Here is a 27,158-nt window from a genome sequence, read left to right as displayed (position 1 = left end):
GCCTCCTGGAAGGCCAGTATGGGCTCAGGCCTGGCCAGGGGTCTCCAGGACCTTTGGGGCCAGAGCTGTTTGGTGGACCATTGTGACCTCAGGGCTACCAGGAGGACCTTGGGACCCTCCACCAATCACCAAGAGAAGAGGAGGAGGGAAGCAGAGGGATTGAAGCCCAGGGAGATGGATGGACTTGGCAGGGAAATGGCTCTTCAACATTCGCCTTAAAGAAAGGCCAATGGGGTGCCCGTGACCTATTGAGGTTGAAGGGTGAGAATGCAATGAATCCCCCAATGTATGTCAAACACCAGGAATTTGCTGGTGATGGGCACTCATGAAACTATACTTAAGGAGGGACGAGCACGGAAGTCTCCTTTGCTGATCAACCTTCGCTTTATAGCAACGCAATGCCTTGAACAGGTCTATATGTCCTCGACCATCCTACTCATGTCTTCCAAAGTTGTGACCTCCTGGACTGCATTTGTCCATCTCCTGAAGTAAGTCTTTCGAAGTTCTGGCTTCTTTGGTTGCGTCTCTCCACCTTCTCAGGTCTTTTAAATCCTTGGCTTCCTTGCATCTATGCATCTTCTAAGTTCTTTCAAAGCCATGGCTACCTCGGTGGCATCTATACATCTTCTCAGTTTTTTCAGAGCCATGGCTTCCTTGGTTGCATCTCTGCATCTTCTAAGTTCTTTCAAAGCGATGGTTACCTTGGTGGCATCTATGTGTCTTCTCAGTTCTTTCAGAGCCATGGTTTCCTTGCTTGCATCCATGCATCTTCTAAGTTCTTTCAAAGCCATGGCTACCTTGGTGGCATCTATGCACCTTCTCAGTTCTTTCAGAGCCATGGCTTCCTTGCTTGCATCTATGCATCTTCTAAGTTCTTTCAAGCCATGGCTACCTTGGTGGCATCTATGCATCTTCTAAGTTCTTTCAAGCCATGGCTACCTTGGTGCCATCTATGTATCTTCTCAGTTTTTTCAGAGCTATGGCTTCCTTGGTTGCATCTATCCATCTTCTAAGTTCTTTCAGAGCCATGATTTCCTTGGTTGCATCTATTCATCTTCTAAGTTCTTTCAGAGCCATGGCTTCCTTGGTTGCATCTATACATCTTCTAAGTTCTTGCAAAGACATGGCTTCCTTGGTTGACTCTTGTAATTCCATAATGGGGTTCATCCACCTTCTCAAATCTTGAAAAGCCATGGTTTCCTTGGATTAGTCTCTCCATCTTTTCAGGTCTTGATGGTCTTTCAAAACTATGGCTTCCTTGGATGAGTCTATCCACCTTCTCAGATCTTGCAATTCCTTAATGTAGTCCATCCACCTTCTCAGTTCTTAGAAAACTATGCATCCTTGGTTGAGTCTATCCATCTTCCAAAGCCATGACTTCCTTGGTTATGTCTATCTATCTTCTAAGTTCTTTCAAAGGCATGGCTTCCTTGGTTGTGTCTATTCACATTCCTGGATTTTGCAAAAGCATGGCCTCCTTGGTTGGGTCGATCCATCTTCTCAGATCTAGCAATTCCTTCACTGAGTCTATCTACTTGTTGATGGAGTCTCTCCATCTTCTCAGATCTTGTAATTCCTTCACAGAGTCTATCTACTTGTTGATGGAGTCTCTCCATCTTCTCAGATCTAGCAATTCTTTCACTGAGTCTATCTACTTGTTGATGGAGTCTCTCCATCTTCTCAGATCTTCCAATTCCTTCACAGAGTCTATCCAGTTTCACAGGTCTTTTAAAGCCATGGTTTCCTTTATCATCTTGCAAAGCCATGGCTTCCTTGGTTGAGTCTCTCCATCTTTCTTGGGTCCTTCAAAGCCATGACTTCATTGGTTGATTCTCTCCATCTTCTCAGATCTTGTGATGGAGTCCATCCACTTTCACAGTTTTTGCAAAGCCATGGCTTGCTCGGTTGGGTCTCTCCATTTTTCTCAGGTCTTACAAAGCTGCAGCAGCCCCGTTCCCTTGACTTCTTCTCTCTGTCCATCTATGTAACTACCTTCTGTTATATATATTTTTGTGTGTTTTTCATTCTAGTCCCCTTTTGTGAAACGCTGCACTTTTTAACCGCGACTCGCTCCTTTGACCCAGTTTCTGGCTCCGTTTGCTGGCTCTTGGCTCCAAAAACCTGTCTCCTATGGCGCCACTGGCTGACATCCAGTTTGGAGCTGGGTTTCCTTCAGCAGCCGCTGGTCTGCCTCCATTGCTGGCCCAGTTTGCGACTCTGATTGTCCTGGTTAGACCTTTGCACAAGGCATATTTTCCCCATACATTAAATAATCCTTATGTAAGAGTTGGATTAAAGCCCGGGAAAGCATCCGGGGCGGATGGTTTATCCCCAGATCCTATGCTGAGAGATCCTCAGAGGAGTAAAGGCAACTTTCAATGGCTCCGGACTGGATTTGGCCCCAAGAGGGGCTGGATTTGACCCAAAGAAGAATGGATATGATCCTAAGAGGGATGGATTTGTCCCCATAAGGTTGGATTTGACCCTAAGAGGGAATCCAGAGAGGTCCATCATACTCTATAATATTGTGTTGACCCAACCAAGTGATGTCTTTACTCCTCTAATCCTTCCTCTTTTTGAAAACTGACAGCAAATCCTCTCACCAAAAGCCCTCCTCTGCCTTGTTTAGCCGGCCTCTCAGCCAAAGGGAGGACTCTTTCTGAGACTCAAAGTGGGGAGGGGAGAGCAGGCGTGCTCAGCACACGGCAGTGTGGTGCACATGTGCAGTGGAGGGAGAGCGTACAAGGCTGGAATGAGGCTCACACGAGTGAGTCCCTTCAAGGCATGAGGGCTCTGTGTGCAAAGTTTGGCCCAATTCTATCGTTGGTGGGATTCAGAATGCTCTTTGATTGTTTTTGTTGTTCATTCGTTCAGTTGCTTCCAACTCTTTGTGACCTCATGGACTAGCCCACGCCAGAGCTCCCAGTCGGCCGTCACCACCCCCAGCTCCTTCAAGGTCATGCCAGTCACTTCAAGGATACCATCCATTCATTTGTGCACTATAAATCCCAGCAACTACAACTCCCAAATGTCAAGGTCTATTTTCCCCAAACTCCACCATTGTTCCCATTTGGGCATATTGAGCATGTATGGCAAGTTTGGTACAGATCCATCATTATTTGAGTCCAGAGTGCTCTCTGGATATAGGTGAACTACAACTCCAAAACTTGAGGTCAATGCCCACCAAACCCTTCCAATATTTTCTGTTGGTCATTGGAGTTCTGTGTGCCAAGTCTGGTTCAATTCCATCATTGGTGGAGTTCAGAATGTTCTTTGATTGTAGGTGGACTATAAATTCCTGCAACTACAACTTCCAAATGACAAAATCAATCCCCGCCCCCCCAACCCCAACAGTATTCAAATTTGTGCGTATTAGTTATTTGTGCCAAATTTGGTCCAGTGAACGAAAATATATCTTGCATATCCGATATTTACATTACTATTCATAACAGTAGCAAAATGATAGTTATGAAGTAGCAATGAAAATAATTTGATGGTTGGGGGTCACCCGACATGAGGAACTGTATTAAGGGGTTGTGGCATTGGGAAAGTTGAGAAACACTGCTGTAGACAAACTGATCGTCTCAGTGTCTGAAGATTTTGTCTCTACAACTTTGCTTTCTGTCTAAGCTTTCATTATCTTCTCTCTCATTAACTTCTGCTCCTGACACATCATCTTCAGACAGTTGCTCTGAGAAAACCTGTGAAGGGCCCCTCCCAGGAATGTGGCCTTGTGAATCTTCCTGAAACAGCTTGGGCCTGTCATCTGAGCTTTACTAAAACTTTGTTTTCTGTGTAAGCTTTCATTACCTTCTCTCTCATTAACTACTGCTCCAGACACATCATCTTCAGACAGTTGCTCTGAGAAAAGCTGTGAAGTGCCCCTCACAGGAATGTGGCCTTGTGAATCTTCCTGAGACAGCTTGGGCCTCTCATCTGAGTTTTATTAAAACTTTGCTTTTTGTGTAAGCTTTCATTATCTTCTCTCTCATTAACTTCTGCTCCGGACACATAATCTTCAAACAGTTGCTCTGAGAAAAGCTCTGAAGGCCCCTCCCAGGAATGTGGCCTTGTGAATCTTCCTGAAACAGCTTGGGCCTGTCATCTGAGCTTTACTAAAACTTTGTTTTCTGTGTAAGCTTTCATTACCTTCTCTCTCATTAACTACTGCTCCAGACACATCATCTTCAGACAGTTGCTCTGAGAAAAGCTGTGAAGTGCCCCTCACAGGAATGTGGCCTTGTGAATCTTCCTGAGACAGCTTGGGCCTCTCATCTGAGTTTTATTAAAACTTTGCTTTTTGTGTAAGCTTTCATTATCTTCTCTCTCATTAACTTCTGCTCCGGACACATAATCTTCAAACAGTTGCTCTGAGAAAAGCTCTGAAGGCCCCTCCCAGGAATGTGGCCTTGTGAATCTTCCTGAAACAGCTTGGGCCTGTCATCTGAGCTTTACTAAAACTTTGTTTTCTGTGTAAGCTTTCATTACCTTCTCTCTCATTAACTACTGCTCCAGACACATCATCTTCAGACAGTTGCTCTGAGAAAAGCTGTGAAGTGCCCCTCACAGGAATGTGGCCTTGTGAATCTTCCTGAGACAGCTTGGGCCTCTCATCTGAGTTTTATTAAAACTTTGCTTTTTGTGTAAGCTTTCATTATCTTCTCTCTCATTAACTTCTGCTCCGGACACATAATCTTCAAACAGTTGCTCTGAGAAAAGCTCTGAAGGCCCCTCCCAGGAATGTGGCCTTGTGAATCTTCCTGAAACAGCTTGGGCCTGTCATCTGAGCTTTACTAAAACTTTGTTTTCTGTGTAAGCTTTCATTACCTTCTCTCTCATTAACTACTGCTCCAGACACATCATCTTCAGACAGTTGCTCTGAGAAAAGCTGTGAAGTGCCCCTCACAGGAATGTGGCCTTGTGAATCTTCCTGAGACAGCTTGGGCCTCTCATCTGAGTTTTATTAAAACTTTGCTTTTTGTGTAAGCTTTCATTATCTTCTCTCTCATTAACTTCTGCTCCGGACACATAATCTTCAAACAGTTGCTCTGAGAAAAGCTCTGAAGGCCCCTCCCAGGAATGTGGCCTTGTGAATCTTCCTGAAACAGCTTGGGCCTGTCATCTGAGCTTTACTAAAACTTTGTTTTCTGTGTAAGCTTTCATTACCTTCTCTCTCATTAACTACTGCTCCAGACACATCATCTTCAGACAGTTGCTCTGAGAAAAGCTGTGAAGTGCCCCTCACAGGAATGTGGCCTTGTGAATCTTCCTGAGACAGCTTGGGCCTCTCATCTGAGTTTTATTAAAACTTTGCTTTTTGTGTAAGCTTTCATTATCTTCTCTCTCATTAACTTCTGCTCCGGACACATAATCTTCAAACAGTTGCTCTGAGAAAAGCTCTGAAGGCCCCTCCCAGGAATGTGGCCTTGTGAATCTTCCTGAAACAGCTCAGGCCTCTCGTCTGAGCTTTACTAGAACTTTGCTTTCTGTGTAAGCTTTCATTATCTTCTCTCTCATTAACTTCTGCTCCGGACACATCATCTTCAGACAGTTGCTCTGAGAAAAGCTGTGAAGGGCCCCTCCCAGAAATGTGGCCTTGTGAATCTTCCTGAGACAGCTCAGGCCTCTTGTCTGAGCTTAACTCAGGCCCAAGCTAACCCTCATCCCCAATGCCAACAGACTCGGACCCACCATCAGGAACATCATCCCCATTCCCATCATGAACCTCAGACACAATCACAGGCTGACATACAACACCTTCCTCTTTCTCCATTTTACCCAAAACTATAGCGAAGGCTTTATTTTCAGGCGAATTTTGCATTCATCACGGACCAATTCCTCTATTGGATTTCCATAATCCAAACAACACCCCATATGTCTTTACAGATCCCCCTGCAAGCGACTCGCCTTTCCCAATAGATAATCCCAATTAGCCTGGTTGGCCTGGAAGGAGGCAGGCTCCGGAATCAAGATTAATGGGGTTTCGTGCAGCTGCCGACGATGGCGCTGTAATTGCTCTAATCATCCCCAATTATTTCCACTTCTATCCGGTGATTAATGAAGGAGGCGGGGCTTTTTGGGGAAAAGCATTTATTTACCCCATAATCAGAAAAATGATAAGTTTGCAACAAGCGGCAACCGTTCCAAGATGATGTTGTCATCAAAGCGTAGAAAAGTTCCGAGGGGGAAAAAGTAACTTTGCCAATCCTCTGTAGGCCTCGCTGACGTGTCCGCATTGTGTATTTTCAGGTTGGATCAGCATCTGGAGAAAAAGGAAACACATAAGAAAATCCCAATGTCAACAAGAAACTATTCCAAGCTTTCGGCACATAAAAGGTGGCCTCGTAATGCTGGGACAAACCCATGAAGCTCAATGGTAGGACTTTGGATCACATTGGGATTGCATGGAGATTGGATTGGGTTGCATTGGGATAACGTTGAGATGACTTCAGGAAGTGCACCAAGGTTCCATGAGATTGCATTGGAATTAACATTGGGATTGCATTGGGATCGCATTCGGATGACATTGAGTTTGCACCAGGGTTTCATTGTGGTTGCACTGGGATTGTGTTGGGGTTGCATTGGGATTACATTGGGATCGCATTGAGATAGCATTGAGATTGTATTGGGATTTGCATTGAGATTCCATTTGGATTGCATTGGGGTTTCATTGGGATTGTATTGGGATTGCATTGGGATTGTATTGGGGTTGCATTGGAATTACATTGGGATTGCATTGAGATTGTATTGGGATTTGCTTTAAGATTCCATTTGGATTGTATTCGGGTTGCATTGGGATTGTATTGGGGTTGCATTGGAATTAGATTGGGATTGCATTGAGATTGTATTGGGATTTGCATTGAGATTCCATTTGAATTGCATTGGGGTTTCATTAGAAGTGTATTGGGATTGCATTGGGATTGTATTGGGGTTGCATTGGAATTACATTGGGATTGCATTGAGATTGTATTGGGATTTGCATTGAGATTCCATTTGAATTGCATGGGGGTTTCATTGGAATTGTATTGGGGTTGCATTGGGATTGCATTGGGATTGTATTGAGATTGTATTGGGATTTGCATTGAAATTCCATTTGAATTGCATTGAGGTTTCATTGGAAGTGTATTGGGATTGCATTGGGATTGTATTGGGGTTGCATTGGAATTACATTGGGATTGCATTGAGATTGTATTGGGATTTGCTTTAAGATTCCATTTGGATTGTATTCGGGTTGCATTGGGATTGTATTGGGGTTGCATTGGAATTACATTGGGATTGCATTGAGATTGTATTGGGATTTGCATTGAGATTCCATTTGAATTGCATTGGGGTTTCATTAGAATTGTATTGGGGTTGCATTGGAATTAGACTGGGATTGCATTGAGATTCCATTTGGATTGCATTGGAATTGTATTGGGATTGTATTGCGATTCCATTTGGATTGCATTGGGGTTTCATTGGAATTGTATTGGGGTTGCATTGGGATTACATTGGGATTGTTTTGAGGTTGCAGTGGGATTACATTGGGATCACATTAGGGTTTGTTAATATTTGCATTGGGATTTGCATTGAGATTCCTTTTGAATTGCATTTGGATTTCATTGGAATTGTATTGGGGTTGCATTGGGAATAATTGGGGTTGTAATGGGATTACATTGGGATTGTATGGAGATTGCATTGGGATTTGCAATGAGGTTTCGTTGGGATTACATTGGTGTTTCATTGCGATCCCATTGAGATTGCATTGGAATTGCATGGGTGCTTAGTTGAGATTCTATTTGGATTGCATTGGGGTTCCATTGGAATTGTACTGGGGTTGCATTGGAATTACAATGGGATCGCATTGAGATTGTATTGAGATTGCATTGGAATTGCACTGGGGTTTCATTGGGGCTGCATGGGTATTCTTGTCCTTAAGGCATATCCTCTGCAGATGGCACATCTATCTTCGAGACACATAATAAAAGTGAAAATATGTATCTGTGTATGTGGCTTGTCACTTACACAGACAAGCTTCCGCCTCCACAAACAGCTCTCGCTCCCACTCCTCAGGAGACACCAAAGGCCCTCCCTCCAATGACATTGCGGGTTATAGAGAGTGCCGTAAACATGTCCAAGAGCCCTGCCAATGTCCTCCACAAACACCACACTGCCCACCACCCAAGTGGAGGCTTCCACATGGAGACAATTCCATCCTAGATGTTATGTGTTTCCTCCACCACAGACATCCCAGTGTTTCTTTCTCTCTCCATTGGTGTGGAATTTGCATGACCCCGTCCACTGCCTCTCCTTTAATCCTTTCCTATTCTTTTCTATGGCACACAGCAAACAGAGGAATTGATTAGCAACTGAGCATACTAGAGAGGTTTGAGGAGAATTCACCATGATTTAGAGGAGTTGTAGGTCCTGGGATGTATAGTTCACCTGCAGTCTAAGAGCAGTCTGAACTCCACCTGCAATGGATCTGGAGCTAACTTGGCACACAGAACCCCCATAAACAACAAAAATTACTGGAGGTCTTTGGAGGGAATTATAGGAGTTGTAGTTCACCAACATCCAGAACACACTATGTACCCAAACTATGGTGGATCTGGACCAAACTCATTCATAATCAATATTCACAAATTTGAATACTGATGGGTTTGGAGAGGAATTGGCCTGAACATTTTGGAGTTGTTGGTCCTGGGATTTATAGTTCACCTGCAATCAGTGAGCAGCCAGAACTCCACCAAAGATGGAATTGGATCACAAGAGCCCCCATGTCCAACAAAAAATACTGGAGGTCTTTGGGAAAAATTCACCTTGATTTGTGGAAGTTGTAGTTCACCTACATCCAGAGAGCACTGTGAACCCAAATACTGATGCATCTGGACCAAACTTGGGACACAGACCTGATATGCCCAAATTTGATTGCTGGAGGGGTTTGGGGGAAACTGACCTTCCTTTCTGGGAGTTATAGTTCACCCACAATCAGAGAAACAGTGATCACCAATGATGATGGACCTTGGACCAAACTTGGCACCCAGAACCCCCATGACTAACTCAACCTACTGGAAGGGTTTGAGGGGACGGACTCACCATAGTGGGAGTTGTAGTTTCGGGTTAGGGTTAGGTTCCCTGAAATGTGCCCAGCAAGAAGACGCTTGTAAGTATTGCAGGATCTAATTGGGGGAAAAAACAGGAACGAAGGAAACGCTCCGACGGAGGAATGAATAATCTTCCTTCGCAGCAAACGATAATATATCATTAATTTGTGCAGGGATTTTTTTAATGCATTATTTGGAGACAGCATCTCCGACATTAAGCAAAAATGATTGGGCGGGACGTTCGTCAACGTCAAGGCCTCGGAAAACCCCATCGCTCCTCCGAAAAGGGAACGAGAAACACGCTTCGTAAAATATTAATTTGTCACGTCTGCAATTGCAAAAGAGAGGGACGTAATGGAGATGGAAGACCTCCCTTCCGTCAGCTTTCACTTAGAGAAATCAAGTATTAAAGCAAGGAGAATGCATTAACGGGAGGACGGGCCTTGCATTCGTCATGCAGAGGATGGATCTGGGGAAACCATCCATTGGCTTTCCTTCCTTCCCTTCCTTCCATCCATCCATCTATTCATCTGTTGGTCTCTCTTCCTTCCATCTTCTTCCCTTCCTTCCACCTTCCTTCCATCTATCATGGTTTCTTGCATGGTGCCTTCGTGAATGGCCCTCTGTCAGGAGGGCTTGGATGGTGTCTTCGTAGATGACCATCTGTCCGGAGGATTTGCATGATGCCTTCATGGATGACTATCTGTTGAGAGGGCTTGGACAGTACCTTCATAGATGACCATCTGTCAGGAGGGCTTAGATGGTGTCTTCATCTATCTGGAAGTATTCGATGGTGCCTTTGTGGATGACCATCTCTTGGGAGGATTTGCATGGTGTCTTCATGGAAGACCATCAGTCGGGAGGATTTGGATGCTGTCAGGAAATATTGGACGGTGTCTTCATGGATGGCCATCTGTTGGAAGGGCTTGGATGTTGTCTTCGTGGAAGACCATCTATTGGAAGAGCTTGGATGGTGTCTTCATCTGTTGGGAGGGCTTCAATGTCATCTTCATGGATGACTATCTGTTGGAAAGGCTTAGATGTCATCTTCACGGATGACCATCTGTTGGAGAGGGTTAAGATTGTGTCTTCATCTATTGGGAAGTAGTTGATGGTGCCTTTGTGGATGGCCATCTGTCAGGAAGTATTGGATGGTGTCTTTATAACCATCTGTCCAGAAAATTGAATAGTGCCTTCATAGATGACCATCTGTCAGGAGGATTTGCATGGTGTCTTCATGGATGACCATCTGTCAGGAGGGCTTGGATGGTGTCTTCATCTGTCAGGAGGGCTTAGATGTTGTCTTCATGAATGACCATCTGCTGAGAGGGCTTAGATGATGTATTAATCTATCGCGATAGATTGCATGGTGCCTTCATGGATGACCATCTGTCTGGAGGGCTTGGATGGTATCTTCATCTATTGGGAGGGCTTAATGTCATCTTCATGGATAACCATCTGTTGAGAGGGCTTAGATGGTGTATTAATCTGTCGTGAAGTATTAGATGGTGCCTGGATGGTGCCTTCATGGATGACCATCTGTTGAGAGGGCTTAGATGGTGTATTAATATATCGCGAAGTATTAGATGGTGCCTGGATGGTGCCTTCGTGGATGATCATCTGTCAGGAGGATTTGCATGGTGCCTTCATGGATGACCATCTGTCAGGAGGGCTTAGATGATGTCTTCATCTGTTGGGAGGGCTTAGATGTCGCCTTCATGGATGACCATCTGTTGAGAGAGCTTAGATGGTGTATTAATCTATCGCGAAGCATTAGATGGCGCATTGATGGTGCCTTCATGGATGACCATCTGTCCGGAGGGCTTGGATGGTGTCTTCATCTGTTGAGAGGACTTAGATGTCATCTTCATGGATGACCATATGTTGAGAGGGTTTAGATGGCATATTAATCTATTGGGAAGTATTAGATGATGTCTTTATCTGTCTGGAGTATTCATGGATGACCATCTGTCAGGAGGACTTGGATAGTGTCTTCATGACCATCTGTTGGGGAGTATTGATTGGTGCCTTCTTGGATTGCCGTTTGTCGGGATGGCTTGGATGGTTGCCTTCCTTCCTGGCAGAATGGGGTTGGGCTGGATGTCCCTTAGGTTTCCCTTCTGGCTCTAGAACCCTGCCTTCTCCTGAATAGTCCCTCTCCCGACGTGTCTCCCTGATGCAAAGTGATGCAATAAAAGGCCTGTCATCTCGGAGTGGCGAGGCCTCCTTGGAGCGCAACCGCCTTCCATCCTGACTCCTTTGGGCCCGGAACCGCCACGCCGAGGAGGCGAAGGAGGGCGGCGATGAGAAGCGCCTTGTCGGTTCGAGGAAGAAGGCTTTGCCGCCGAGAAGGAGATCCGGATTGACAGCAACGTGGGTTCGCGGCAAGGAAGGCATGTACAGAAAGAAAGTGGCACTCCACTCGTGCCTTGGTGCCGTTTCCGTGCAGAAAATTAGGTTGAGCTGAAAATGGAAAAAAGAAATCCCCAGTGATAGATTTTCCTGTTTGGACATGCCCTTTAAACTTCAGACTAAAACCCAGAGCGGACTGTACGAGTCCTTGGCCTGAAAGCCGTCATCTCCCATCCCTTCCACCCAGCAAAGCCTTCAAAGATGGTGGGTTCTCTCTCCTTTGGAAGGATTGGAGTTTGGATCATGGACTTACTCCTTTGGATGTTTCCATAAAGTTTGGACCAAAACCCAGAGCGGATTGACCTGGAAGCCATCGTCCACCATTGACTTCAGCTCCCATTATTTCCACTCAATGTGGCTGGTAACCAGGAACGATGACGTTCAAGTGAACATCCGAAGATAATACTTGAAGTTCAGACTAAAACCCAGAGCAGATTATACTACTCCTTGGCCTGGAAGCCATCGTCCACCATTGACTCCAGTTCCCATTATTTCCACCCAATGTGGCTGGTAACCACAAATAATGACATCTAAGTGAACATCTGAAGATACTACGTTACATATTTCCCTTAAAGTTCGGACTAAATCCCGGAGTGAATTGTATGAGTCTTTGGCCTGAAATCCATTGTCCAATGTTGACTCCATCTCCCATCATTTCCACCCAGTCAGGAACAATGATGTCTAAGTCAACAACCAAAAATAATACTTTGGATATTTCCCTTAAAATTCAGACTAAAACCCGGAGCGGATTGTATGATTCCTTGGCTTGAAATCTATCATCCACCATTGGCTCCAGCTCCCATAGTTTCCACCTAAACAGGAACAGTGATGTCTAAGAGAGCATCTGAAGAGAATAGTTTGGATATGTCCCTTAAAGTTCGGACTAAAACCCAAAGCGGATTGTACGAGTCCTTGGCCTGGAAGCCATTGTTCACCATTGACTCCAGCTCCCATCGTTTCCATCCAACATGACTGCTGACCAAGGTCAATGATGTCTAAGTGAACATCTGAAGATAATACTTTGGATAGTTCCTTTAAAGTTCAGACTAAAATCTGGAGCGGATCGTGTAAGTCCTTGGCCCAGAAGCTGTCCTCCACCTTTGATGGCAAATGACGTTCAAGAGACCATTCGAAAGGACGGGGTGACTCGGAGTGTCCCAAATGGTACCAAATGGAGAGATATGCCGAGTGCCGATTCCTCCCGTGCGGTTGTTGTCAGATTCGGTCAGGCGGTTATCATCAGATCTGGCTTGTTGTCAAATCCATTGCCGAGTGGTGATTGACACACGTCCAAGCCAGTCATGTTTGGGGGCCGTTGACATGCCTTCGGATGTCGGCTGAAGACGGGCAAGCATTTGCCGCAAAAGGTGAAAGATGGATGGACAGAGACATCATTTACGGATGTTGCAGTCAAAAGCTTCAGAGATCTGTGTTACAAAACTACAACTCTCCAGCTCTAATTCATGACAAAAGAGAACACTAGAGTTGAAAGAGGCCTTGAAGACTATCTAGACCACCCCTTTTAACCATGAATGGTAGAAGTAAGACTAGATGGCCTTCAAGGCCCTTTCCAACTCTAATAGACTATGTTTCCTTGTGAGTCTCCTAATAATAATGATAATGATGATAATAATAATAATAATAATAATAATAATAATAATAGGCTTGGAGCCTTTTTACCATGAATGGCAGAAGGAAGTAATACTAGATGGCCTTCAAGCCCACTTCCAACTCTAATAGACTATGTTTCCTTGTGAATCTCCTAATAATAATGATAACAATAACAATAATAATAATAATAATAATCCAACTCTTTTTACCATGAATGGCAGAAGGAAGACTAGATGACCTTCAAGGCCCCTTCCCTGTTTCCCTTCCAACTCAGGAGACCATGAAGGCCATCTAGTCCAACTTCCTTCTGCCATTCATGGTAAAAGGGGTTTGTCTAGATGGTCTTCAGGGTCCCTTGAGTTGGAAAGCAAACATTGAGTCAGAAGGGGCCTTGAAGCCCATCTAGTCTTACTTCCTTCTGCCATTCATGGTAAAAAATTTTTTGTCTAGATGGCCTTCAGGGTCCCTTGAGTTGGAAGGGAAACAAAGGGGCCTTGAAGGACATCTAGTCTTACTTCCTTCTGCCATCTGTGTTTCCCTTCCAACTCAAGGGACCCTGAAGGTCATCTAGACAAACCCTTTTTACCATGAATGGCAGAAGGAAGTAAGACTAGATGGTCTTCAAGGCCCCTTCCAACTCTGTGTTTTCCTTTCAGCTCAAGGGACCCTGAAGGCCATCTAGACAAACCAGGAAGTAAGACTAGATGGCCTTCAAGGCCCCTTCCGACTCTGTGTTTTCCTTCCAACTCAAAGGACCCTGAAGGCCATCTAGACAAGCCCTTTTTACCCTAAATGGTAGAAGGAAGTAAGACTAGATGGCTTCAAGACCTCTTCCGACTCTGTGTTTTCCTTCCAACTCAAGGGACCCTGAAGGCCATCTAGACAAACCCGTTTTACCATGAATGGCAGAAGGAAGCTGGACTAGATGGCCTTCAGGTCCCTTGCAATTCTAATGGACTGTGTTTGTATGAATTGAAGTTGGAAGGGACCCTGAAGGCCAATCTAGACCATCCCTGTTTTTCATGAATGGTAGAAGACTAGATGGCCTTCAAGGCTTCAATAGGGCTGTCTCCTTCCGTAGAGGTTTTGAAATGGATGGCCATCTGCCTGGAGGGCTTAGATTCTGGATGGACTAGATGACCTCTAGGGGCCCTTCCCAACGCTTAGGACCTTCTTGGCTGAACGGGTGGTCCGATCCAAGGAAAAGATATTGGTATTGTGTGTTCTATGCTTTGGGCCTCCTGCCTCGCAAGGCTCATGCTGAGAACCATTGGAGAGGAAAAAAAGGAACGCTCTTGAAAAACTCCAATTTTCCACCATTTGAGCCCAAACATCTCCCCTTCTTCTCCTCCAATGAGTTGCACCAGCTATTTCGGGATTGTAATGCATTGCAAAAAAGAGAGAAGGGGTCCCCAAGGGACATCTAGTCCAACCTCATTCTGCCAGGAATGAAGGGAGAGAGGGGACTGAAGAAAAAAGGAGGGAATGAGTGAGGAACAAAGGATGGAAGGAGAAGTGAAAGAAAGAAAGAGGGAAAGACTGGATGGATGGAAGGGGAAGGAATGGAGGGGTGGAGGGAAGGACAGGAAGAGTGGGTGGATGGAAAGGAAATGAATGGAGGGAAAGAGTGAGAAATGGATTAAAGAAGAGAAAGAAGGGAAGGAAGGAGGGGATATGGATGGAGGAAATGAAGGAAAGGAAATGAAGAAAGGAGGGAAAGAGTGAGAAACAAAGGATGGAAAGAGAGGAGGGGAAAGAAGGATGGATGGATGGAAGGGGAAGGAATGAAGGAGGGAAAGTGAGAAACGAAGAAGAAGAGAAAGAAGGGAAGTAAAGGAAATGAATGAAGGAGGAAAAGAGTGAGAAATGAAGGATGGAGGTAGAAGAGGAGGGAAGGAGTGAATGGAAGTGGATTGAATGGAGGGAAAGAGTGAGAAGGATGGAACAAGAAGAAGGGAGGGAAGGAGAGGAAGAATGGGTGGATGGGTGGATGAAAAGGGAATGAATGAAGGAGAAAGTGAAAAACAAAGAATGGAAGGAGAAGAAAAAGAAGAGAGTGAAGGAGGGGAAGAATGGATGGATGTAAATGGAAAAAAGGAAATGAGGGAAGGAAGGAAAGAGTGAGAAACGAAGGATGGAAAGAGAGAGAGGGAAAGGATGGATGGAGGAGGAGGAATGAAGGATGGAAAAGACTGAGAAACGAAGGATGAAGGTAGCAGAAGGGAAGGATGGATGGAAAGGTACGGAATGAAGAGGGGAAAGAGCGAGGAACTAAGAATGGAAAGAGAAGAGAAAGGAAGGAAGGAAGGAAGGAAGGAAGGAAGGAAGGAAGGAGGGAAATACTGGATGGAAGCAGTGAGAAATGAATAATGAAACGTGAAGAGAAAGAAGGGAGGGAAGGAGGCGAAGAATGGATGGATGGATAAAAGGGGAAGGAATGAAGGAGGGAAAGAGTGAGAAACAAAAGATGGAAGGAGAAAAGAAAGAAGGGAAGGAAGAGGAGGAAGAATGGATGGAGGAAATGAAAGAAGAGAAATGAATGAAGCAGGGAAAGAGTGAGAAAGGAAGGTTGGAAAGAGAGGGAGGGGAATGATGGAAGGATGGATGGAGAAGGAATGAAGGAGAGAAAGGATGAATGGAGAAGAGAAAGAAGGGAAGGAAGAGAAATGAATGAAGGAGGGAAAGAGTGAGAAACAAAGGATGGAATGAGAAGAGAAAGATGGGAGGGAAGGAAGGGGAAGAATGGATGGATGGGAAGGGAAAGAATGAAGGAGGGAAAGAGTGAGAAATGAAGGATGGAAGGAGAAGGGAACAAAGGAGGGGGATGGATGGATGGGTGGGTGGATGGATGGATGGAAAGGAAAGGAAAGGAAAGGAAAGAAGGAGGGAAAGAGTGAGAAATGAAGGATGGAAGAAGAGAAAGAAGGGAACGAAGGAGTGAAAGAATGGATGGAGAAAATGATGGAAGGAAAATGAATGAAGGAGAGAAAGAGTGAGAAACAAAGGAAAGAAAGAGAAGAAAAATAAGGGAGTAAAAATTGATGGATGGAAGGGGAATGAATGGAGTGAAAGAATGTGGAGAAGGATGGGTGGGTGGATGGATGGATGAGGAAAGAATGGAGAGAAAGGGTGAGAAAGGAAAGATGGAACAAAAAGAGAAAGAAGGGAAGGAGGGGATATGAATGAAGGAGGGAAAGAGTGAGAAATGAAGGATGGAAGGAGAAGAGAAAGAAAGAAGGAGGGGAAGAATGGGTGGATGGAAGGGGAATAAATGAAGAAGGGAAAGTGAGAAATGGATGGAAGGAGAAGAGAAAGAAGGAAGCGAAGGAGGGGAAGAATGGATGGAGGAAATGAAGGAAGGGAAATGAATGAAAGAGGGAAAGAGAGAGAAGCGAAGGATGGAAAGAGAAGAAATATAAGGAAGTAAAAGAATGGATGGATGAAAGGGGAATGAACGGAGTGAAAGAATGAGAAAAAAGGATGGAAGAAGAGAAAGAAAGGAGCGAAGGATGGATGGAGGGATGGAAAGGGAATGCATGAAGGAAGGAAGAGTGGGAAATGAAGGATGGAAGGAAAGGAAGGAGAAAAAGGATGGAGGGATGGAAGGAATAAGGGAGGGAAAGAGTGAGAAACAAAGGATGAAAGGAGAAGAGAAATAAGGGAGAGAAGGAGAGGAAAGATGGAGGGATGAAAAGGAATGAAAGAGAGAAAGAGTGAGAAGGGTACGAAGGAAGGAATGGAGGAGGAAAAAATTGAGGAAGGAAGGATGGAAGGAGAAGAGAGAAAGGATGGATGGGTGGAAGAAATGAAGAAAGAAGGGAATGAATGAAAGAGGGAAGGAGTGAGAAACCAAGGATGGCAGGAGAAAGGGAAAAAGCGAGGGGCTCCTCCTGGGCTGCTTTGCTCCGAAACACAATAAAAAAAGCTAATGTGCCAATAGATCATCCTGGCATTATGCAAAGCGCCCATTTGCATAACCATTATGCAAATGGGCCTTCCATGGCTTTCAAGTGCTTCTGTTGCTCTCCCAGGGGAAGCCATCCAAAAACCCCACATTTCTCTACAAAACAGGAGACCAGGAAGCCATGTATATATTGTGCTTTTCCTGCATGAAGGCAGGAAGAAGGGGGTTGGACTAGATGGCCTCCGGGGTCGCTCCTATTATTATTATTAACATTATTATTATTGTTGCATTATTTATATCCCGCTTAGTCTTATATAGAGAGGATAGATGGTGATACGCTGTCCCATTCATGCCATTATTATCCATTATTATTATTATTATTATTATTATTATTATTATTAGAAACATAACAAGATGAGTCCACAGCAGACAAGATCACTCTGCTGCCTGTTGTATTGGATCACACGTTGGACACTTCCCAAATGTCTAGGACTGTGTGATGTATTGGTGAATAATGCGTGCAGATCCCAGTACGGTGGCCTTCTGTAGCTGGCAGGTGGTAATTTTGTCAGCACCGATTGTTTTTAAGTGCAGGCCAAGGTCTTTAGGCACCGCACCCAGTTTGCCGATCACCACTGGGACCACCTTGACTATGGTCCAAGTCCCTTAAGACCAGATAGTGCAGATGGGGAAATGCAGCATAATATAGGTAAATTGGCAGCACAGGAATATCTGGCTACTTCAAATGGATTATTATTGCTGTTATTGTTGTTGTTATTGTGGGTTATACTCTAAAGTCCATCAGGCTCACCCTATTATCATTATCATTATCATTATCATTATCATTATCATTATTATTATTATTTATTATGGGATATATCTTGAAGTCCATCAGGCTCACCCTATTATTATTATTATTATTATTATTATTATTATTAGATGATGTCTCAAGGCCATATAATGCAGTAGGGTAATGACAAAACAATATAGGTAAAGAGGCAGCAGAAGAATACCTAGCTACTCCAAACCCATTATTGTTGTTGTTGTTATGGGATATACCCTGAAGTCCATCAGGCTCATCCCATTATTATTATTATTATTATTATTATTATTATTTGATGATGATGATGATGATGATGATGATGATGTCGTCTTAAAGCCATATAATGCAGTAGGGGACTGGCAAAAGAATATAGATAAAGAGACAGCAGAAGAATACCTGGCTACTCCAAACGTGATTATTGTTGTTGTTGTTGTTATGGGATATACCCTGAAGTCCATCAGGCTCACCCCATTATTATTATTATTATTATTATTATTATTATTTGATGATGATGATGATGATGATGATGTCGTCTTAAGGCCATACAATGCAGTAGGGGAATGGCAAAAGAATATAGATAAATAAACAGCAGAAGAATACCTGGCTATTCCAAACTTGTTGTTGTTGTTGTTGTTGTTGTTGTTGTTATGGGATATACCCTGAAGTTCATGAGGCTCACCTTATTATTATTATTATTATTATTATTATTTGATGATAATGATGATGATGATGATGTCTTAAGGCCTTATAATGCAGTAGGGGGATGGCAGAACAATATAGGTAAAGGGGCAGCATGGGAATATCTGCCTATTCCAAATGGATCCAAGTCTCTTAAGGCCGGATAATGCAGTAGGGGAAATGCATGACAATATAGGTAAAGGGGCAGCATAGGAATACCTGGCTACTCCAAATGGATTGTTGTTGTTGTTGTTGCTGGTGGTATTATTATTATTATTATTATTATTATTATGGGATATACCCTAAAGTCAATCAGGCTCACCCTATTATTATTAGATAATAATAATAATAATAATAATAATAATAATAATACTTTTTTGTACCCCGCTACCATCTCCCCAAAGGACTCGGTGTGGCTTACATGAGGCCGAGCCTAAATACAACAATACAAACAATAATAACAACAATACAAGCAATTAAAAATTAAACATGGACAATACAATAATGCAACTTTAACAATAAGACCACACAATTAAAAATTATGGGAAGGCCAAATGTAAAATTAAAATTGAAAGTAATGCTGGAATATGGGCGAAAAAGTGATGGGGCGTTTGTGGAAAACATACAAGCAGACCTAAAAATGTAAAGTGCTTTGGAGGACAAAGTGCTATGGGATCATTATTCCAGGAAGGCACACTGGAACAGCCACGTCTTCAAACTCCTCCTAAAGACTGCCAGAGTTGGGGCCTGCCTGATGTCCTTAGGGAGTGAGTTCCAGAGTTGGGGGGCCACCACCGAAAAGGCCCTCTCTCTCGTCCCCACCAATTATGCCTGCGATGCAAGTGGGATCGCGAGCAGGGCCTCTCCAGATGAACAGAGAGATCATGTGGGTTTGTATACAGAGATGCGGTCATGCAGGTAGGCGGGTCCCAAACTGTTCAGGGCTTTGTAGGTAAGAACCTGCACCTTGAATTGGGTCCAGAAAATGAATGGCAACCAGTGGAGCTCCTTGAACAGGAGGGTTGACCGCTCCCTGTAAGGAGCCCCAGTTAACAACCTGGCTGCAACCCGTTGGACCATCTGGAATTTCCGAGCTGTTTTCAAGGGCAGCCCCACGTAGAGTGCATTACAGTAGTCCAGTCTAGAGGTGACTAAGGCATGAACCACCTTGGCCAGATCCACCTTCACGAGTTACGGTCACAGTCTTAATTGTGCAAAGGGTTGATGATGTCTTAAGGCAGTGTTTCTCAACCTGGGGGTCGGGACCCCTGGGGGGGTCGCGAAGAGGTGTCGGAGGGGTCGCCAAGGACAGTCAAAATGTACAATATTTTCTGTTGGTCATGGGGGTTCTGGTTGGGAAGTTTGGGCCCAATTCTATCATTGGTGAGGCTCAGAATGCTCTTTGATTGTAGGTGAACTATAAATCCCAGCAACTCCAACTCCCAAATGTCAAGGTCTATTTTCCCCAGACTCCATCAGAGTTCACATTTGGACATATTGAGTGTTCGTGTCAAGTTTGGTCCAAATCCATCATTGTTTGAGTCCACAGTGATCTCTGAATGTAGGTGAACTACAACTCCAAAACCAAAGGACACTGCCCACCAAACCCTTCCAGTATTTTCTGTTGGTCATGGGAGAACTGTGTGCCAAGTTTGGGTTGGCACAGAGTTCTTTCATTCTGAACTCCATAGTTGGTGGTGTTCAGAATGCTCTTTGATTGTAGGTGAACTATAAATCCCAGTAACTGCAACTCCCAAATGTCAAAGTCTATTTCCCCCCAAACTCCACCTGTGTACATATTTGGGCATATGGAATATTTGTGCCAAGTTTGGTCCGGATCCATCATTATTTGAGTCCACAGTGCTCTCTGGATGTAGGTGAACTACAACTCCAAAACTCAAGGTCAATGCCCACCAAACCATTCCAGCATTTTCTATATGTCATGGGAGTTCTGTGTGTCAAGTCTGGTTCAATTCCATTGTTTGTAGAGTTCAGAATGCTCTTTGTTTGTAGGTGAACTATAAATCCCAGCAACTACAGCTCCCAAATGACAACATCAATCTCCCTCCCCAACCCCAACAGTATCCAAATTTGGGCATATTGGGTATTTGTGCCAAATTTGGTCCAGTGAATGAAAATCCATCCTGCACATCAGATATTTACATAATGATTCATAACAATAGGGAAATTACAGTTATGAAGTAGCAACAAAAATAATGTTATGATTGGGGGTCACCACAACATAAGGAACAGTATTAAGGGGTCGCGGTATTAAGTAGGTTGAGAACCACTGTCTTAAGGCCATATAATACAGGAGAGGAAAGGCAGCACAATATAGGTAAAGAGGAAGCACAGGAATACCTGGCTATTCCAAATGGGACCAAAGCAAAACCCGGACTGGATTGGTAAACACAACCCGCTGAGCCATTTGCAGCTCTTCTTACCAAATACACTCTATTTCTAAGCTTTTGAATAGATATTTTTTGTCCCCAACTTGCAAATCAAACCCAGTCCCGATCTTGCTCTCACAACATCTTCTTTTATCTTGGGAGCGCGGAGGAAGGAGAACTCGGTGAACCCCTTTGTCTCGTTGGAACTATTTTGGGGCCGCAAAAGGCGTCGTGGGAGTCGGTTGGGTTTTAAGATGACAACGAGAGAAAAGTGACATATTAAGTGAGAGAAATACAAAAGAGGGAAAAAATGATTGGGCCTCCTGCGAGGAAGGATGGAGAGAGAGAGAGAGAGAGAGAGAGAGATGCTATATCTGCTGCAATGAACTGTATGTGGACTTGAGAAGAGGAAAAAAATAATCTGATTTCTCCTACTGGGAGATAGATTTGTGCGATTCGCTCCTCTCCCTACTCCATTTAGCAGACAACTGTTGCCATGACAGTTGCGTCAAAGCTGCAGCCCAGGTGAAATCCCTCTTCCTTCCTTCCTTCCTTCCTTCCTTCCTTCCTTCCTTCCTTCCTTCCTTCCTTCCTTCCTTCCTTCCTTCCTTCCTTCCTTCTTTCCTCCCACCTCTTTTTCCTGATTTCCTCCCTTCTTTCTTTTGTTCCTCCCCCCATCTTTCTTTACTTCCTTGCCTCCCTCCATCCTTCCATCCATCCCTTGTTCTTCCTTCCTTCTTTTTTTCCTCCTTCTCTTTTTCCTCCCTCCCTCCCTCTTTTCCCCTTCCTTCCTTCCTTCCTTCTTTCTTTTCTCCCTCCTCTTTTCCTTCCTTCTTTCCTTCCATTTTTCCCCTCCCTCTCTCTCTCCATCCATGCCTTGTTCCTTTCTTTCTTCTTCCCTCTCTCCCTCTTTCCATCTTTGGCTTGTTCCCTCCCTCCCTCCCTTCCTTTCCCCCCCCCCCCATCCTTTTTTCTTTCTTTTCTTCCTTCTTCCTTCTCTTTTTCCTTCCTACATCCTTTTCTCATTTTCTTTTTTCTTTGCTATCTCTTTCTCTTTCTCTCTTTCTTTCCTCTCCTCCCACTTTTCCCTTTCCTCCCTCCTTCCATTCATCCCTTGTTCTTCCTTCCTCTTTCCTTCCTTCCTTCCTTCCTTCCTTCCTTCCTTCCTTCCTTCCTTCCTCTCTCCTTTTTTCTCTTTTCTTTTTGCTCCCTTCTTCTCTCACTCCTTCTCTCCTTCCTTCCTTCCTTCCTTCCTTCCTTCCTTCCCTTCCCTTCCTCTCTCTCCTTCCATCCATCACTTGTCCTTCCTTCCTTCTTTCCTCCCACCTCCTCTTTTCCTCCCTCCTTTTCTCTTTCTTTCATTCCTCCCTCCTCTTTTCCTTCCATCTTACTTTTCTCTCTTTTTCTTTGCACCCTCCTTCTCTTCCTCCTTCTCTCCTTCCTTCCCTCCTTCCGTCCCTCCCTGTCTCTGTCCACCCATCTCTTGTCTTTCTTCCTTCCTCCCTCCTTCCCTCCCTCCCTCCTTTTCTCTCTTTTCTCTTTGCTCCCTTCTTCTCGCTCCTTCTCTCTTTCCTTCCTCCCCTTCCTCCCTCTCTTCTTCCACCCATCCCTTGTTCTTCCTTCCTTGTTTATTTCCTCCCTCCTTCTCTTTTCCTCCCTCCTTTTCTCTTTCTTTCATTCCTCCCTCCTCTTTTCCTCCTCTTTTCTTTCCATCCTTTTATCTCTTTTTTACTTCTTCCTTCTCTTCCTCTTTCCTTCCTTCCTTCTCTCCCTCCCTCCCTCCTTCTCTTCCTCCTTTTATTCCTTCCTTCCTTTCTCTCTCCTTTTTCCTCCCTTCCTTTTTTCTCTCCCTTCCTCTCTTCCAAGGTGTTTTGGACTTAGCTATTGACACCCTTCTCCAGTGGTGGAGATTGCAGAAACATTTCATTGATCATAGAATCCATAAGAGAGAAACTCCCAAGGGCCACTCAGTCAAAGCCTCTGCAATGCGGAAAGACACAGTCCAAGCCCTCCCGACAGATGGCCATCTGAAAACCTCATCTGAAAACCTCAGAAAAGGAAACTCCATCATCATTATTACTAAATAATGATGATGATTAAATAACCGTAGGTCATAAGAGACCCCAAGGGCCATCCAGTCCAGACAGAAAGACACCATTCAAGCCCTCCAGACAGAGGGCCATCTAGCTCGGAGACAACCGGGTCCAAAAAAGTCCCTTCTTAGCTAGATGACATTTGTTCCTATCCATTTATTTCCCCCAAAAAATGGCAAGAAGAGCTCTAAAAGTGTGTCATCCCTATGTATAAGCTTGAACTTCCTCAGAAATGACCTCTTGAGTCTTTCAGGGCACATTATCCCATTTTTTCAGATGCGGCGGAGCTGATAATCGCCTTTCTTTCAATTACTGACGGACTCTAAGGCAAATCTGACTCGCCTTCCACATTTGCGAGGTTCGTAAAAAGAAGGCCGGAATTATGACTTGGAGCAAAAACAATTAATATTCCACCGTGGGTTCATTACCGCTGGTGCGGGAAACGGCCAGAGGGATGCGTTCTTTTCTAATGCGCCTGCCTCCTACGGCTGGAGCCCACTCGGGGTGTAAAAATAAATCAGTGGGAGGAAGAGATGCTCACTCTGACAATCGGCAGCAAAGCTCACACGTTTGCCTTCCCCTCCGGTCCCACGCCAGTCTTCTCTTCTCCTACGGACCACGCTAATAACATAATATCGTCCACGTATTGCATCCAGAAATGAGAGCTGGAGACGGGGAGCTCCGCAAGCGAGGGGTTTTCTCCTCCTTGTTAGGCACTGCTAATCGTGTCGTTAGTCATTAATGGTTGGTTTTTTTGTTAGTGGAGACATTTTATTTTTTAGTTAAAAGGAGGAGAGTGGCAATGCAAACACCCCATTCATCTCCGAGTCCTTCAAGGAGACCCTCTTCCAAAAAAAAAGTCTCCTTGTTGATGCACGGAGGCCTTCTTCTTCCAGAAAGATATCCTCCAGGCAATGCATGGTGGCCTTCATCCAAAAAGACCTAATTTGAGTGACCTAGAAGGGCCTCCTCCAGGTGTTGCATGGTGGCCTCTATCCAGAGAAGTCTTCTCCAGGTGATGCACAGAGGCCCTCTTCCAAATAGGTCTCCTTGTTGATGCACGGAGGCCTTCTTCTTCCAGAAAGGTATCCTCCAGGCAGTGCATGGTGGCCTTCATCCAGAAAGGCCTCCTTCGGATGACCCAGAAAGGTCTCCTCCAGGTGTTACATGGTGGCCTATATCCAGAGGAGTCTTCTCCAGGTGATGCATAGAGGCCCTCTTCCAAATAGGTGTCCTTGTTGATGCACGGAGGCCTTCTTCTTCCAGAAAGTTATCCTCCAGGCAGTGCATGGTGGCCTTCTTCCAGAAAGGTCTCCTCCAGGTGTTGCATGGTGGCCTCTATCCAGAGAAGTCTTCTCCAGGTGATGCACAGATGCCCTCTTCCAAAAAAGTCTCCTTGTTGATGCACGGAGGCCTTCTTCTTCCAGAAAGGTATTCTCCAGGCAAAGCATGGTGGTCTTCATCCAAAAAGGCCACCTTTGGGTAACTCAGAAAGGTCTCCTCCAGGTGTAGCATGGTGGCCTCTATCCAGAGAAGACTTCTCCAGGTCATGCACAGACGTCCTCTTCCAAATAGGTCTCCTTGTTGATGCACGGAGGCCTTCTTCTTCCTGAAGGATATCCTCCAGGCAATGCATGGTGGCCTTCATCCAAAAAGGCCACCTTTGGGTAACTCAGAAAGGTCTCTTCCAGGTGTTACATGGTGGCTTCTAACCAGAGAAGTTTTCTCAAGGTGATGCACAGAGGCCCTCTTCCAAATAGGTCTCCTTGTTGTTGCACGGAGGCCTTCTTCTTCCTGAAGGATATCCTCCAGGCAATGCATGGTGGCCTTCATCCAAAAAGGCCACCTTTGGGTAACTCAGAAAGGTCTCCTCCAGGTGTAGCATGGTGGCCTCTATCCAGAGAAGTCTTCTCCAGGTCATGCACAGAGATCCACTTCCAAAAAGGTCTTCCTGTTGATACATGGAGGCCTTCTTCTTCCAGAAAGGTATCCTCAAAGCAATGCATGGGGGCCCTCCAAAAAGGCCTCCTTTGGGTGACCCAGAAAGGTCTTCTCCAGGTGTTGCATGGTGGCCTCTATCCAGAGGAGTCTTCTCCAGGTGATGCACAGAGACCTGCATCCAAAAACACCCTCTTCAGGTGATCCAGAAAGGTCTTCTCCAGGTGATGCACATAGGCCTTCATCCAAAAAGGCCCTCTTCAGGTAATCCAGAAAGGTCTTCTCCAGGTGATGCACAGAGGCCTTCTTCCAAAAAGACCTTCTTTAAGAGTTACATGGTAGACTCTGAAGAAAGATTTTCTTCAGGTGATGCATAGATGCCTCCATCCAGAAAGGTCTTTTCCAGGTGATGCATGGAGACGTTCTTCCAAAAATATCTTCTCCAGGTGATGCGTGGTGGTCTTTGTGCATAAAGGTCTTCTCCAGTTGATCATTAAAGGTCTTCTCCAGGTGATGCATGGAGGCCTTCTTCCTAAAATAACTTTTCCAGGTGATGCATGGTGGCCTTCTTCCAAAAAATATCTTCTCCAGGTGATGCATGGTGGCCTTTGTGTAAAAAGGTCTCCAGGTGATCATTAAAGGTCTTCTCCAGTGATGCATAGAGGCCTCCATCCAAAAGATCTTCTTCAGGTGATGCATGGTGGCCATTTTACAAAAAGGTCTTCACCAGGTGATGAATGGGACCTTCATCCAGAAAGATCTTCTTGAGGTGATGCCTGGAGGCCTTTGTGCAATAAGGTCTTCTCCAGGTGACCATTAAAGGTTTTCTTCAGCTGATGCACAAAAGCCTCCACCCAGAAAGATCTTCTTTAGGCGATTCCTGGATGCCTTTGTGCAAAAACATCTTTTTCAGGTGATGCATAGAGCCCTCCATCTAGAATTGTCTTCTTCACCAGATGATCATAAAAGGTCTCTAGGTGATGAATGGGACCATCCAGAAAGGTCCTCTTGAGGTGATGCCTGGAGGCCTTTGTGCAATAAGGTCTTCTCTAGGTGACCATTAAAGGTCTTCTACAGCTGATGCATAGAGGGCTCCATCCAGAAAGGTCTTCTTTAGGCGATTCCTGGATGCCTTTGTGCAAAAACATCTTCTCCAGATGATGCATTGAGCCCTCCATCTAGAATGGTCTTCTTCAGTTGATGCATGGTGGCCTTTGTACAAAAAAGGTCTTCACCAGGTGATTATAAAAGGTCTCTAGGTGATGAATGGGACCTTCATCTAGAAAGGTCTTCTTGAGGTGATACATGGTGGCCTTTGTGCAAAAAGGTCTTCTCCAGGTGATCCTTAAAGGTCTTCTCCAGGTGATCCTTAAAGGTCTTCTCCAGGTGATGCATAGATGTCTCAATCCAGAAAGGTCTTCTTTAGGTGATACATGGAGGCCTTCTTCCAAAAAGATCTTATCCAGGTGTTGCATGGTGGCTTTTGTGCAAAAAGGTCTTCTCCAAGATATCCATGGAGGTCTTCTCTGGGTGAATTTAAGCCCACGTTCCCTGTCTCAAAACCCCCAGGCATTCGCTTCCAAAAACACCTTGGTGCTCTTGAGATCTCCTTCTGCAAAATGTGCAGCCGACGAGCTGATACCGAAAAAAACCCAAAAACCCCTGCAATTAAAAGCAGAGAATCAAAACATGCTGGGATTAAAAAGAAATAATCACAATCAACCAAGTGGCGGAGAGCCCGGCTGCGTGGAAACAATCCGAGAAAAGCAGGGAGGAGAAGAAAGCTCAACAGATAAATAGAAACACAGCGAGGAAGGAATCAAAGCTGCAGGGGGCTGTTCCAGGCTCTGCCAATATGGATTTAATGCCCGCATTCCTTGCATTTATAGCCCGACTCTTCCTCCAGCAAAGTCCAAGCAAGGTCCAGAGCCCTCTTTCTCGGGAGTTAGTCTCCTTTGGAAGGAGCAGTCTGGTTGACCCGATGGTTTACATTTTAAATAGTGTGGAGATCAGCTATCTTCTCTATATAATAATAAGCGGGATATAAATAAATTATTATTATTATTATTATTATTGTATTATTATTGTATTATATAGAGAGGATAGATGGTGATATGGAGTCCCGTTTGTGCCCATATTATTATTATTTTATATTATTATTATATTTATATCACGCTTAGTATTATATAGAGAGAATCAATACTGAATCCCATTTGTGCCATT

The 27,158-nt window shown here is 44.6% G+C and overlaps 1 long non-coding RNA gene across 2 annotated transcripts in view; it reads left to right on the top strand.

Moving 5' to 3' along the window:
* Window positions 1–27,158, top strand: part of LOC132763901 (uncharacterized) — a 112,053-nt gene that overhangs the window by 45,929 nt on the left and 38,966 nt on the right. For both annotated transcript variants that reach the window (XR_010910347.1, XR_009630283.2), the window contains exon 2: window positions 6,250–6,376. This is a non-coding gene — a long non-coding RNA (uncharacterized lncRNA). The remainder of the gene's footprint in view (window positions 1–6,249; window positions 6,377–27,158) is intronic.

This window comes from Anolis sagrei, chromosome 11 (assembly GCF_037176765.1).
Source record: "Anolis sagrei isolate rAnoSag1 chromosome 11, rAnoSag1.mat, whole genome shotgun sequence".
In the NCBI taxonomy this organism is placed as follows: domain Eukaryota; kingdom Metazoa; phylum Chordata; class Lepidosauria; order Squamata; family Dactyloidae; genus Anolis; species Anolis sagrei.
The sequence above is the reverse complement of the archived record's forward strand: the minus strand, read 5'-3'. Positions and strand labels throughout refer to the sequence as shown.